At 41.8% G+C, this 14,937-nt stretch overlaps 1 protein-coding gene and 1 non-coding gene across 5 annotated transcripts in view; both read left to right on the plus strand.

The window, feature by feature from the left end:
* The window catches only part of PRKCA (protein kinase C alpha), a 502,775-nt gene that overhangs the window by 323,077 nt on the left and 164,761 nt on the right, over window positions 1-14,937 (plus strand). The gene's annotated exons all lie outside the window — the stretch shown is intronic.
* Window positions 13,346-13,449, plus strand: LOC116271106. The gene has a single exon (XR_004179549.1). It is a non-coding gene; the product is annotated as a U6 spliceosomal RNA (small nuclear RNA).

Genomic DNA, 14,937 nt, shown 5'->3' on the forward strand with positions numbered 1-14,937 from the left:
ATGGATACCAATTAAGTTCTTTGTGATATTACATTGGTTTGGCTGTCAAATGTTGTGTGCTTAACAAAGAATCATAGAAAAATCACCTTCCAGAAAGAACAGAATGTTTGAATTGCACGTATCATAGAAACTGAGTAAAAATTTCAGCCTGATTTAACGTCTTTGGAGTAGACTTCTTAGAGGAGAGGGATATGAACACTGTCAAACACAAATTCATCAGAAGTGCAATGACAGTAGGGTTCTTCTCTACTCTGCTGGCGACAAACTTTAAAACTCTATTGACTTGTATCTCTTGATGTCATTCTATTCCCCTCTAGTGGAATTAAAAAGTATCTGTCTTTCTGCTCCAGCTTGGACACATTTGCAGTAGTAGGAATAGAAATCTAGAGATAATAAAGATAGAAAATACCATTATCGCTTATTTTCGTATCATGATAGGCGCTGCTTTACATTTTTTACCCTTTTTCCTGTTCTCAGGGGAAAATAGCCTTCTGTTCTCTGTCTATTTGAGCTACTTGGAGAAAAAAATCTTAGGTATCTATACTGTGTATCATTATCTTGATACCAGAAGAAGCCTTATTGCCCAATATGTTAACTTAGGATGTGCCATTGATTCAGTGTCTAGCACAGGGTCAGGCCCATTAATTGAGTTAGAGGCGTGGGTCGAAGTCCTGATTTTATCACTTCCTATCCATGGATTCAAATTCAATCATTTACTTTCCTGAACCTCCGTCTCTTCATCTTTAAACTGGAGACTGTCCTTTGACTCTCCATGGTCGTTTCACAAGATAAAAGGAGATAATGAAAGCTCATTGAAAGTTAAGGTGGACTCTGCACATTTATGTGGCCTCATTCCGCACCACCCCCCTGCCTCCGCCCCCGGCAGCATCCTTTTAGGAAAGATGAATAAACAGGTAAACTGGAAGTGTGTTTCCGAATCCTCTGTGTACAGGTGAAGCATGGGAGGGGGCTGGGGCTACCTTTAAGTTGGTTGCAAGAGCCCAAAGGCTACCATTTGGTTTAGTTATATTTCCTTTTTTCTTTTCTTTTCTCTTTCTCTTTTTCTTTTTTTCTGGTTTTGTTTGTTTGTTTGTTTGTTTTAAGACAATCACTCCGTCACTCAGCAGTGGTGCGATCTTGGCTTACTGGAACCTCTACCTCCTGGGCTCAAGTGATCTTCCCACCTCAGCCTCCCAAGTAGCTGGGACCACAGGTGCACACCACCATGCCTGGCTAGTTTTTGTATTTTTGGAAGTGATAGGGTTTTGCCATGTTGGCCAGGCTGGTCTCAAACTCCTGGATTCAAGTAATCCACCTGCCTGGGCCTCCCAAAGTTCTGGGATTACAGTCATGAGCCATTGTGCCCTGATGTTTTTTTCTTTTAAATGTTGAATTATTCTAAGTTTAAAGTGGTTAATAGGGCAAAAAAAATTTTTTTTGGAACACTAACAGTTACAATATTTCTCTAGTCTCAAAAAGAGCATTCTCACTAGAGGTATCCACAGAAATGCACTTAAATGCCGCATCCCTCCCCCTCCCCCGTATTCCAGCCACCGTATCATAACCTCCCTCGGCAGAGCGGAGAAGTAAGCTCTAAAGACTAGACGTTTGTTGCGGCAAACAGTGCTGAATTTCTGCCTTTATTTTAACACAACTGTCTGCTACATGTAGAAATATTAGCATATTTGCAGAGATATTTTTATTAGGTATTTGTTTTGCTTTAAAAAACAACCCAGAAAGATGAATTTCAAATGTGCACAGTAGGTTTCTGCCATCCTAAGGGCAAACTTCAAAATTTTTTTAACAGCTAAGCAAACCATGCCAGTAGGTTAAGATGTAGGATTGGAAGTCTCTGATGCTGTCCTGGGGTGTGGGGATTGGGGGGTGTATCAACGGGTACTGTTTTGGTCATTATTCTTCAGGTTGAGTTCTGGGAGGCATTGCTCTGGATGCATTTAATGCCACAGGGGAAAGTGCATTAGTGTTGCCTTCTATTGTTTAAAGAAAGGGAGGGAGAGAGGGAGGAAGGAATACATCCATGTGATATTTTTGCATGCTCCACGACCAAACAAATGCAGAGATGCTGGGAAGTGCAAAGTGAGACGTGGAAGGGCAGGTGCTAACGGACAGTGCAACCATACTTGTGATGGTGCTTTTCACGAGTGAAGGCCAAGGTGGAAGTGTCTTTTACGCAGTCACAGCTATAAAACCAAATCCATTACTGGGGATATACCCAAAGGATTATAAGTCATGCTACTATAAAGACAAATGCACACATATGTTTATTGCAGCACTATTCATAATAGCAAAGACTTGGAATCAACCCAAATGTCCATCAGTGACAGATAAGATAATGTGGCACATATATACCATGGAATACTATGCAGCCATAAAAAAGGTTGAGTTCGTGTCCTTTGTAGGGACATGGATGTAGCTGGAAACCACCACTCTCAGCAAACTATCGCAAGAACAGAAAACCAAACACCACGTGTTCTCACTCATAGGTGGGAATTGAACAATGAGATCACTTGGACACAGGAAGGGGGACATCACACACCGGGTCCTATTGTGGGGAGGGGGGAGGGGGGAAGGATAGCATTAGGAGACATACCTAATGTAAATGATGAGTTAATGGGTGCAGCACACCAACATGGCACGTGTATATATACGTAACAAACCTGCACATTGTGCACATGTGCCCTAGAACTTAAAGTATTAAAAAAAAAAAAAAATCCAGTGGATCCTTGTAAAACTAGTGCTAAAGAGGCCAATAGCAGTCTAGAACTACGTGTGAGTGTGTGTGAGTGTTTTGTCTGTCAGTTTCTCCTGTTTTATGGCTTCCTACCAGCCCTCCTTAACTAACGCATGGTTGGAAATTCAGTATCCACCCCCCTCCCAAAAAAACTGAACATTCGCAGTTTCTCAATCCCTGGTTTTAGAAAAGGAATGAAGGGGCATCAGTACAAGATCAAGTGCATCTTTGAGGAGAGAATGGCTGGCTGCAATTGGAGAGAAGAAAACCTCAACCATCAATTTGTGGAGGGTCTGAGCAGTCACTGAGCAGATGGGGTTGGTGGGGGCACCTAACTCATGCGCGGCCAAATGCCCAAGCCTAACAAATATGGAGAAAAATCAAGAGTTAACATACCACTTTTTAGCTAAGATGTAAAACTGGTTACTGGCAAGCTTATTCCAGCAGGCTCCGCAAGCGTCCAGCACAACCACAGCAGCTTGATCAAAAACAGACCTCTGCCTCTCGATGGATAGCTTTTGCTTTTAATATTTTATGTTCACCTCTTTGGCTCAAGGTTTCTACTTCTGGCTTTTATCCTGGGGAACTGATAAGACGCTTGGACAGTGTGTGCTTATAGCTGCTCATGGTCGTGTTATTCATAACAGTGAAAAAGTCACCTGAATGTTTAGGAATCGGGGGTTGATTAAATCAATTAGAGTGTGAATGTATGATGGAATATACTGTAAGATGTGATGCTGATTTATATTTAATGACAAGGAAAAATGTTTAACGTAAACTGGTAGATTTTCTTTAAAGCTACAGAGCAGCCTCTCTCTCTCCCTCTTTCTCACTCTCTTATCTTTCTTGAATGAAATCTACCAAAATGTTAATGTGTATATACTTCTTTCTACTTAACTACCTTTTCTAATTTTGTTAGAACAAGTATGTTTTTACCCACTTAAAAGAACATTTGACCTAAACAATAGAAAATTAGTAACAAATTAGTAGAATAATATTTTGCCATAAACTACACATTTTGTTTTTTAAAGTGATGTTATAACCAAAAAGATCATTGAACATCAATAAATAAAATTGGCTGGACGCTGTGGCTCACACCTGTAATCCCAGTGCTTTGGGAGACTGAGGTGGGTGGATCACCTGAGGTATTTTGCAAGGTGGACGGTTTCATTGGGCATCACCAACTTGAAACTATTTTCAGTTGAACTCAAACCTACAAGACCAGCCTGACCACATGGAGAAACCCCATCTCTACTAAAAATACAAAAAAATTAGCCAGGCGTGTTGGCGCATGCCTGTAATCCCAGCTACTCAGGAGGCTGAGTCAGGAGAATCGCTTAGACCTGGGAGGCGGAGGTTGTGGTGAACCAAGATTGTGCCATTGCCCTCCAGCCTGGGCAACAAGAGTGAAACTCCGTCTCAAAAACAAAAAAAGCAAATAAATAAAATTTCTCTTGACATGGGTAAGAGGGGTTGCTGCTTGGGAAATATCTACTGGAAGTAATGAGGAGTCAGGATGAAGGTCAGAGGTACCTAAAGAGAGAGTCCGGCCCATTTGGACTTTGTAGTCAAGAGAAAGACATAGTTACACCTTCTGCCTCCTCTGTGTGTTTAATAGATGAACAAATACCAGCTGCTGGGGAATCTTACGACGTTACAGTGGGGCATAAAAATCAGCCCTCTGGCAAATAATGTTATACTATTCCAAGTTCATGACAAAAAAGAGTGCAGAATCCCAGGCATATTAGCCTCCTACTACCAAAGAGTAGGCTTCAAAATTCGGTCCACATCATCACAGGATAGCAGACGGTACCTCACACAATGACCTGATCCTGTTTTTACTAAATTAAGTGAAAAGGATGGGATCTTGCAGGCTCTTGAATAAGTATGTTTTTGTTTATCTCTGATTTGTTCTCAGATAGCTGTACAGACTTGGCCATGAATTCTTGTGGGAGACATATCACTTTGTACAGGGCTGGCAGAGGTTTGCATAATTTAGATGCTTCTTGTATTCCTATTTTATGTTCCTTTCCAACTATGGTATTGGAACTCACCAAGTCTGTAATTAGCATAAACATTATTTGGTGCTTAAAAAAAAGGGTATCAAATTTTAATAGGGGATAAATCAGTGGTTGTCAGGGGTTGGGGGGGAGGGTATGACTATAAAGGGGGTGGCATGGGGGAGCTTCTTTGTAGAGATGGAGAAGTTCTGTGTCATGAATATGAATGTGATAACATTTCACAGAACTGCACACACACACCCTCCTATACAGTGAGCACATGTGAAATCCATATACACTCTGTTCATAGCAGGTTTTGATCATGTGCTATGGTTATGTACAATGCTGTTATTGGAGTAAGCTGGTGGAGGGTCCATGGGAACTCTCTGCACTATTTTTACAATTTGTGAGTCTAAAACTATTTCAAAATAAATTTTTTAAATGACATTTTTTAAAAATGTGAGCTATTCCTGAAAAGATTACTATTCTCAGAGTTGCCATAAAGCTAGTTGAAGTAGTCAGTACCCCCAGTTGAATGGGCAAAGAAATGTAATATTTGAATGACTTTTTCCTTAGAGGAATCAGGATGACAATAGGAAAAAGAAAAATAATGATTTATCCTGGAAACAAAAACTGGAACAAAAACATGATTTAAGTATATAGTTTAAGTATGTGCTTAAATACTAAGTAGATAGGGTAGAGAAAGACATACAGGAATATCTGTGGAATATTGTATTATTGTCCCCCACTATTTGTTCCCTTACCTCTCCGATGACCATAGGTCCTACCTGTTGCTGTGTGGCTTTGTAGCCCCTCCCTGGATGCAGAGCATCTCTGACCTAGGGTCAGTCTTGGCCCAAGGGGGTGAAGTTTAGCCACTTGCAAGAAGCATTGGCAGACTGTCGTTCAGTTTCACCTCTTGCTTTTCCTTTCCTCTGCCGTGAGAACGGCGTGTCCCAAATAGCAGTTGTTCCTTCATCCCTAGGTGCTGGAATAAGTAGACAGGTGTTCCTGCCCTGTAGCTACTGAGAGAGAACATGAGTGAGAAATAAACCTAGGCCAATGAGATTTTGAGGTTGTTTGGTATTGCTTTGTTGCTAAGCTAAAATTATATCTACAAGGTGGATGGTTTCATTGGGCATCACCAACTTGAAACTATTTTCAGTTGAACTCCAACTGACAAGCTTTCAAAGTTTGAAGTCCTAACCCATCCTGTGGTTCTTTACCAAATAATATAAAACGGCCATAGATACTAAGCTTTCTGAGGGCCATTGTAGATTGTATTATTGTTTAAAATATTTGTTGTCCCCTTCCGGGGAGAATATTACACCCCGCCCTGTTGACTTCCAGATTGGCCATGTGCCTTGCTTTGGCCAGTGACATGCAAACGGAAATGATGACACCATTTCCATGCAGGAGATCTATGAGCCGTCGAGTACTCTGCCATTTCTCTTTTTCCTCTGCTGTGAGATTGCATGTATCCTAGATAGTGGCTGCTTAAGTCCCTAAGTGAAGAGTGAGAGAAATTTTTGTTGTGGGAAGCCACTGAAAGTTAGAAGTGATTTGTTAACAGTATAACCTAGTCTCTTCCAAGTTAGGTAGGACCTGAGCCACACCTGGAGTCTTCACATAGTGGGCACACCACCTGGAGCATAGTGGGTGCACAGTAAATAATTTTTTTTAGGCAAAATGAAGAAATTGATAGGTACCTAGGAAATAACCTTATTTTTAAATGAGTTATGTTTAGGGTTTGTGATTTGAATACTTACACATTTTAAACATCTTATTTTTATTACTATTACTTTAGAGACAGGGTCTCACTATGTTGCCCAGGCTGAAGTGCAGTGGCTGTTTACAGGCATCATCATGGCGCATTACAGCCTCGAACACCTGGGCTCAAGCAATCCTCCTGCCTCAGCCTCCCACATAGCTGGGACCACAAGCATGCGCCACTGCACCTAGCTTATCTTTTTTTAATTCAGAATTCCATATGAAACCATCAAAGGTATTTGAAATTTAAAAGTTGTGCAGGGTGACTATAATCAATAATAACTGTAGATTTTAAAATAACTCAAGGAGCTTGTTTGGATTGTAACTCAATGGAAGAATGTTTGAGGGGATGGATACCCCTTCTCCATGATGTGCTTATTTCACATTGCATGCCTTATCAAACATGACATGTACCCCATAAATATATACACCTGTGTACCCACAAAAGTTAAAAATAAATTTGTTTAAAGTTGATTGATGATGGAGCAAAACTGGACACAAAACAATGTCTTGAGATGTTAATGTATAAGGTATATTATGAAATAGGAAGATGGTCATAATAATAGCTTTTCATTAAGAGTTAACTTGTATTGATGGCTTGTGGTATTAAATATCTTCATAGCGCCTTCACATAGACACCTTCTCCTGCAGATTGGTAGAGAAACTGCAAACAAAGCCCCTTTGTAGTGAGATGAGGTGGTTGCGCCCCAGTTCCTCTAGCACACTAGTCTTTCCCTGCAATGGAGTCTCATGAAGCAGCCAAAATATAGCCAGTGTATTCAGCTGGACTTCATGGTAATTTGGATTACTTAGATGATGTATGGATTTATTTTTTAACTTAAATTTTTTCAGGTAATATTAAAAGTCTCCTTTTACTTTCATCTCTGAACCTAATCTGTCCCCACACTTTCCCGGAGTCATTTACTTATTTATCAATTTAGAAAAAAGCTGTCTTACTGTTCAGAGGAGGGGCCTTTTTTTTTTCTTGAGGCAGGGTCTTGCTCTATCACCCAGGCTGGAATGCAGTGGCATGATCAGGGCTTACTGCAACCTTGACCTCCTGGGCCCAAGCAATCCTCCCACCTCAGCCTCCTGAGTAGCTGGGACTAAAGGCATAGGTCACCACCCCCAGGTGATTTTTTTTTTTTTAAGTAGAGATGAGGTCTCGTTATGTTGCCCCAGCTAGTCTTGAACTCCTGAGCCCAAACGATCCTCCCAAAGTGCTTGTTTCTGTTTTTTACATAAAAGTCATTATATTTTATGTCTTGTGTTGTGGCTTGCTGTTTTCACTAGATAATATATCCTGGAGATCTGTCCATGATTTTACAGAAAGATCTAGCTCATTTGATTTAACTGCCATGGAGTATTCCATAGTATAAATATATTACAGTTTATTTAGCCATTGCCTCGCTGTTAAAGATTTATCTAGAATTTTTTAAATAATTTATTGCTTCCCATTGAATGATTACAGCATCTTGCATAGCTGAGCAAAGGACTCATAAGAAACCTACTAGCAAAACCTGGTTTGACAGGTTCATCCAACTGTATAGATGAGTGTTATTTACCAGAATAAACTGAAGTGTTACATTGCAGATCAAAAATTAATGAGCTTCACCAAAAATGGAATTTCTCTCGCGCTTTCTTAGAAAAGGAAACATCCAACAAGACCGCTATGGTCAGAGACCGAGGGCGATCCTAAGCCCAAATGGAGAGTGGGCCAGGCAGTCTCAGCAGCCTGAGAGGGGCGTGGCCGCCTTGCTGAGTACATGATACACAATGTAATAATTACAGTGGTCCCCAAGTTACATGCAACCACCCTGATCGCATGACCTGGTTTTGGTAATACTCTCATGTTAACCAAAAAATTTTTAAATAGGTCTTTTTTTATATCATAGAGTTTAAACAAAAAAAAAAAAAACTGCTTCGTAATTCCCTAAATTTCTTAAGAAATTTAAGATCGCAGTAACGATGCTGGATTTGCCCTCGAAGCAGTGTTTTAGGTGTTTCTCATATAGTCAGCATGTGGGTGACATTTAGACCCAAGCTTGGCTTACAAGCATGATTCATGAGAACACATCAGATGGTGACAACAGAGAATTTTCCTTGGTACTTAGAGGAGAACAGCTTCAAGGAGCCATACTGCTCTGGCTGCTGGAGGAAGTTGCACCGCAGAGCTTCTGTTGGTTAGAAACAGTCTTCCAGAAACCCTTAAAGCCTGAACCTCCAGCCCTCGATGACAGACAGTTTGGTCCTTCAAGAGAAACCTGTGGGGCATTTTGAAGGCATTCAAATATGGGTGGAAAATTCAAGCCAGGATGACCTCTAACCAAAACCCTGCCATTATTTTACTCATTGCATTAAACGCACATGTGCAGTGATGTCAATTCAAATATGAACATCCTCATCAAAAAACATCACTGGTTGTCCTCCTCCTGGTGTGAAGGGAGCATTAACTCCTCTAGAGATTTCATACTGCACATAGCTGGATTAATCTCCAGCCTCGACTACTGCATTTGCAAACTTACCTAGAATATGCCTTCCAGATGGCTATAGACACAACAAGAATGCATCTAGGAAATGTAAAGCCCGGTCAGCATCCAAATTCTGCACAGTGTAGATCCATGTGTTTATTTTAACAAATTGCAAATGGTAGTGGTAATGATGATGGTGATAAAGAGAGACTTTGAAAAATCTTGGTAGAAATGTTGAGAAATGTTTCCAAGGAAGACTCATTAAGTTGCTATATTATAAAACTAAGAAATGAGAAACAGGCCAGTGGATGCTTCCATTAGAATTTGAATTTTTCACTTTTTTTTTTTTTTCTAAGAGGTCTAGATTTAGATTTGTGGGTTAGACTTTATTTGTGCCTATGAAAAGTGATTAGCTGAAAGCCTTCATTTTTTTCTCCCAACCACATATATGACAGAAGTATCTGAGCTGTATTTTTTCCTCTTTCGTTATAATATAATGTCAGGCTTGTGACATATGACAGCAGGTTTCACACTTCACTTAATGAGAGGCTGCCAGTTCCTGGAGAACTAAAAAGAAAGATGAACATGTATTTCACTAAAAAGGAAAATATTATTAACTTGGTAATAGTGAAGCTGGTGTGCACCAGACATTTCTTTGTGGCCCTAAGTGTAGCCAGACTTGCTGTAACTTATCTGTGGGATGACTCTATCTACAGCCCTTTGGTGCACAGTGTGCTTTGTTAAGGATTTAGTAGTTGCTTTCATACACATTTACTGAAGGTCTCCCATGTAGGGGATAAAATGATTTCAGAGGATACAAAGACAGACTTCTACATGCAGGTAGTTTTGCAGTTCAAGAGGAACCTAGTAATGTCGCTTTCCCCTTTTTACCTTGGTTTCCAGGAAGCTCAGAGATAAAGTTAATACTTAACATTAATCCTCAGTTCGGCAGCATCCTTTAAGACCTCTCTTTCCTCTCTGCTAGACTGTCATGCCAGTCCTCTGTGTGGGGGAGGTGAGAGATAAATGATGAAAAATTAAAAGGGAGGTAGACAGAATCATAATTATCATAAGTGGCAGAATGTGTTAAGCGGTATGCAAAAGACAGAAATAAAATGCTCTGGAAGGTCAGATGAAGGAGGGACATTGTGACTGGTATTGACATCTGGAGAGACTTCCTGGAGGAGGAAGGAGACTTTCATATTGACTTTTCAGGTGTTTCAGCAGGTAGAGTCCTGGCAGGTGGAGGCAGCAGCCAAAATGAAGACACAGATGAGGGACGCCAGGGTGCCACCTGGAACTCCCCGAGGAGAAAGATCAGATGTCCAGGTTTATAGATATAGGAAAGGATCCTGAGGCTGCTCTGATCATTTGCATGATGAATTTGATGAATTTGGCAGCTATCAGGAGACCTACTCTCGGGCCAGTGGGGGCAGCTTGTGCCCTGGTGTTGTGGTGTTCACCTTGTCTGTCCATCCAGGTCACAGGCATCACCTAGAAGCCACAAGCCTTACCCGCCTTTCAATCCCTCATGGCCCAGGCCGGCGCCACACGTTGCCTGAGCTCTCATTCAGACTGTGCCTTGAAATGATTTTGTTTTGAAAAACGGGTCAGAAAGGTTTGGAAACAGCAGTGTGTTTCCATTACTTAGAGAAAAGCATCCTAATTCTGCTTTTCACATAAATCTTTAGACTCATCCTCCCACGACTCCTTAACATGAGATCCGGCGGGTTATATATTTAATGAAGAACTAACAGATGTTCCTTTGGTGCTGTTCTACTTGAGTTAGTGTATTTCACCAGCCAATATTACTGTATTCCCTGCTCAGTAAACAGTATATTAAATGCATGTGTAGTACAGTAAATGCTCTTGCATTGGAATTATGCATGTAAAATCTGAAGAAACCCTAAACTCTGTAGTTTAGTTAGTGGTATTGTAGCATTGTCCTGGTTCTGCAAATGTGCCGTGGTTATGTAAGATGTTATCACTGGGGAAGCTGGATGAAGAGTATGCAGGAACAGTCTGTACTATTTTTGCAAATTCTTGTGAGTCTTAAATTATTTCAAATTAAATAGCTTAAAAAAAAAAAAAGAATTAAAGAGATGATCTAGTCCAGTTGTTTTCAACTTTAATTTTAGCAGTGGTCTCCCTCTTCTGCCTTCTCCTGCCTCCATCCTCAGCATCCTTAGGTACCACCTGACATTTAAAAAATACTGATCCCACCCAATACGTTTAGGCTCCAAATGAGGAAATCAGGGCCCAAAGAAGTAAAATGCATCACTATTTAGAGGTTATTGATAGAAACATAGCGAGCCTGGGGAGTTTTTAGGACGCGTTGCTCTCTGCAGATCTTCATGACTCACAGCTCTGTCGCTAACACTGTAGTTTCTTTTGTCAGACTAGGTGAGATTAATTAGACTGGAAAAGAGTTTCCATGCTCCTGCATCCCATTGCTGCAGTGCCAGAAATGGCATCATCCATATAATTGAGACGGTGCAAGAGGTGGTTTGAGTTAGCAGACGGTTTCACAAAACACCACTCCAGGCGTTTGCCAAGAGGACTGGCTTGAAAGTCCAGGCTTGGGGTGCAGAAGTCGGGAATGCAGGAACTAGGAGGAAGTCCCTTAACTTCTGCCAGCTTGGCCTTCACTCTGACCACCTCTGAAGCCTGAGGGTGATTCGCTGCCCTGTTCCTCCCCATCCAGGCCCAAGTCACTAAAGTATTTTGGGGAAACCCTGGGCACCTTGAAGTTTGCTCCTATAGATAATGTAATAATAATAATAATTGCTTATATTTGTCTTGGGATTTTAAGGTTGCAAAGCCTTTCTCTTATATTCCCTAAGTTGAGTGTCACCCCTTGCCCATGACATGGGCAGATTGATTTTCTTTCTGCTTTATAAATAAATGACGTGACTTTTCCAAAGTAAAAGTTTGTGCCGGGACTAGGGTCAGAACACAGGTCTCCACAGTCCTGCTCAGTGATCTTCTCATAGGAGAATCTCTTGTTCTAAACAAAGATCTTGGTTATTGTAAAGCACCTGTGCACACTTGCTGATCAACAAACAGCTGGTCCTATTATTATTACCGTCATTGTTGTAATTCATAGGCAGGATCTTTGGCCACACATAATTTTGGGGTGTGACGACACCAAGACTTGCCGGTTCTCCAGACTTAGGCAGGAGGTGGAAGCGATGGTTTCCTCTCTTCCTACACCTCCAAACGGTGAGATCCTGAAGGTGCCATATGGCTGTTGCATGAGTAAGCCTTAGGTTTTCCTGAAAAGTGAGTTGCCTGTGTGCCACGTCAATGGAGATCTATGTGACAACCAACTGGTATGACAACCACCCTGGGGCTGCCTGGCACGCACATACTCCTAAGGGCTCCGTGCGAGCTGCCGTTCCTTATTTATTTAGTGCCATTTGTTGATGACTCGTTTCTGCAGGGAAAACTGGTTCCTTCGTTTCCCCTGGCATCTTCTGTGCCCTCCGCACTGTAGGACACAACCTTTCCTGTCAACACAGGTACTTTAATTGGTGCTGGCACCAGCTTACTCCCTGAACATTCTTCCTGATGTCATGGAATCCTGGGAAAATTGGTGGGCTTCTCTAATGGTGGAAATCTAAGGTCATACTTCATACCGTAGACCCAACTACTACTTTCCAGAAGAAATAAGCTATCAAGGAAGATGCTGATTTTTCATACCCTGAGAGAGACATTTAGGAGGTAAACTACTGACCCGCCTCAAGGATATCATTAATCATCTGCACATAGAGGTGCTAGGTACTCACCTCGCACCTGTGACGCACTTACTAAATATTTGTTGAATGACCTTCTAGAGCAGTAGTTTTCCAGTCTTTAGTGAGTCCGCCGACACGAGGATCACTGGCAGGATCTGCTCAAACACAGACTGGGAGGCCCCACCCCCAGAGTTTCTGACTTCGTTGGTCTGGGAAAGGACTAAATACTATACCTTTCTAACAAGTTCCAGGTGATGTGATGCTGTGTGGGAACCATGCTTTGAAAACCCCTGTCTTAAAGCAGGGCTTGGCAAACTTTTCCTAAAAGGGCCCCAATAGTAAATATTTTAGATTTTGTGGCCCACACAGTCTCTGTCATAATTATTCAACTCTGCCATTGTAGCCAAAGAAAGTATGTAAATAAAGGGGCATGGCTTTTTTTCCAATAAAATTTTATTTACAAAAACAGGTGGTGGACTTGTTTCCAAAAAAAAAAAAAAATGTGTTGCAAATATAAAAATTTGTTGTAAAGATATTGAGATCCAGATCCTCATTCTGAGTAGATCTCCAAAAGCTCTTGGGATGGGAATCCAATGTTGGTCACATCGTAGGTCTGTGCTCTCTTAAGCAGCACAAATACAAAACTTGGAGTGAAACAAAGATGAGCATTGTTCCTGTGCAAGGATGACATGCAAATGTGTAAACTGTTTCATATAAAAAAAATCTGAATTCTGATGTTCATCAACCGTGTGATTTTGGGAAGGTCACTGACATCTCTGTAAAACGAGGATAATTTCGCATTAAAAACTAGGGAAAATGCTCACTTTTATAAGTTCTGGGTGGTGCAGACACGAGGGGTTTACTATTCTTTATACTTCTCTGTATGATTGAACTATTTCAGAATTCTCAAATCTTTAAAAAGTAGTCATAGGCCGGGCGTGGCTCACACCTGTAATCCCAGCACTTTGGGAGGCCGAGGCGGGCGGATCACGAGGTCAGCAGATCGAGACCATCCTGGCTAACACAGTGAAACCCCATCTCCGCTGAAAATACAAAGAATTAGCCGGCCATGGTAGTGGGCACCTGTAGTCCCAGCTACTCGGGAGGCTGAGGCTGGAGAATGGCATGAACCCGGGAGGTGAGCTTACAGTGAGCCAAGATTGCACCACTGCACTCCAGCCTGGGTGACAGAGCAAGACTCCATCTCAAAAAAAAAAAAAAAAGAAAAGTAGTCATAACAAGCCTTTGGCATGTATGTGGCTTAGGCTTTAGGTTCCATAGTCAACCAAAAGGTGAATTATCTTATAGTCAGAATCACCTTTGGAATTCCCCGAAATCACCAGCACCAAGGCCCTCGGAAAGTCAGCAGCCAAGAATATTCTACTTTGTGTCACTTTGCATTACAGAAACCCTGGGAGAAAGGGTAATTCAAGCTTGGCATGTCTACAGTAGATCTCTGGATCTCTTGCCCTGCCCCAAACCCTGCTTTTCTAAGGTCTTGCTTAATTCAGTGGATGGCCACTCTGCCTTTACAGTTGCTTAGGCCACAAAGAGTGATTCAAGAGGAAGAACTTAACAGGAATGAGTCCTGATAGGTACATGTTGAGTATGAAATTGTTTTGTAGTTCCAACAGAACAGCTGAGTCTATGGCCATACCACCCTGTACAGGCCTGATCGAAAGCTAAGCAGGGTGGGGTCTGGTTAGTACTTGGATGGTAGACAAATGGATCATCTGAGTAGAAGCTCGGAGCTCTACTATTTATTTATTTTTTGAGATGGAGGCTCGCTCTGTCGCCCAGGCTGGAGTGCAGTGGCACAATCTCAGCTCACTGCAACCTCCACCTCCTGGGCTCAAGCGATTCTCCTACCCCAACCTCCCAAGTAGCTGGGATTACAGGCACGTGCCACCATGCCTGGGTAATTCTTGTGTTTTTAGTAGAGACAAGGTATCACCATGTTGACCAGACTGGTCTCAGACTACTGATCTCAGGTGATCTGCCTGCCTCGGTCTCCCAAAGTGCTGAGATTACAGGTGTGAGCCACCATGCCCAGCCTACTTTTATATATTAATAAACAGAGGAAGTCGGGCACGGTGGCGCACACCTGTAATCCTAGCACTTTGGGAGGCCAAGGCAAGTGGATCACCTGAAGTCAGGAGTTTTGAGTCCAGCCTGAGTAACATGGTGAAACCCCGTCTCTACTAAAA

The sequence above is a fragment of the Papio anubis genome, chromosome 17, assembly GCF_008728515.1.
Source record: "Papio anubis isolate 15944 chromosome 17, Panubis1.0, whole genome shotgun sequence".
Taxonomy (NCBI): domain Eukaryota; kingdom Metazoa; phylum Chordata; class Mammalia; order Primates; family Cercopithecidae; genus Papio; species Papio anubis.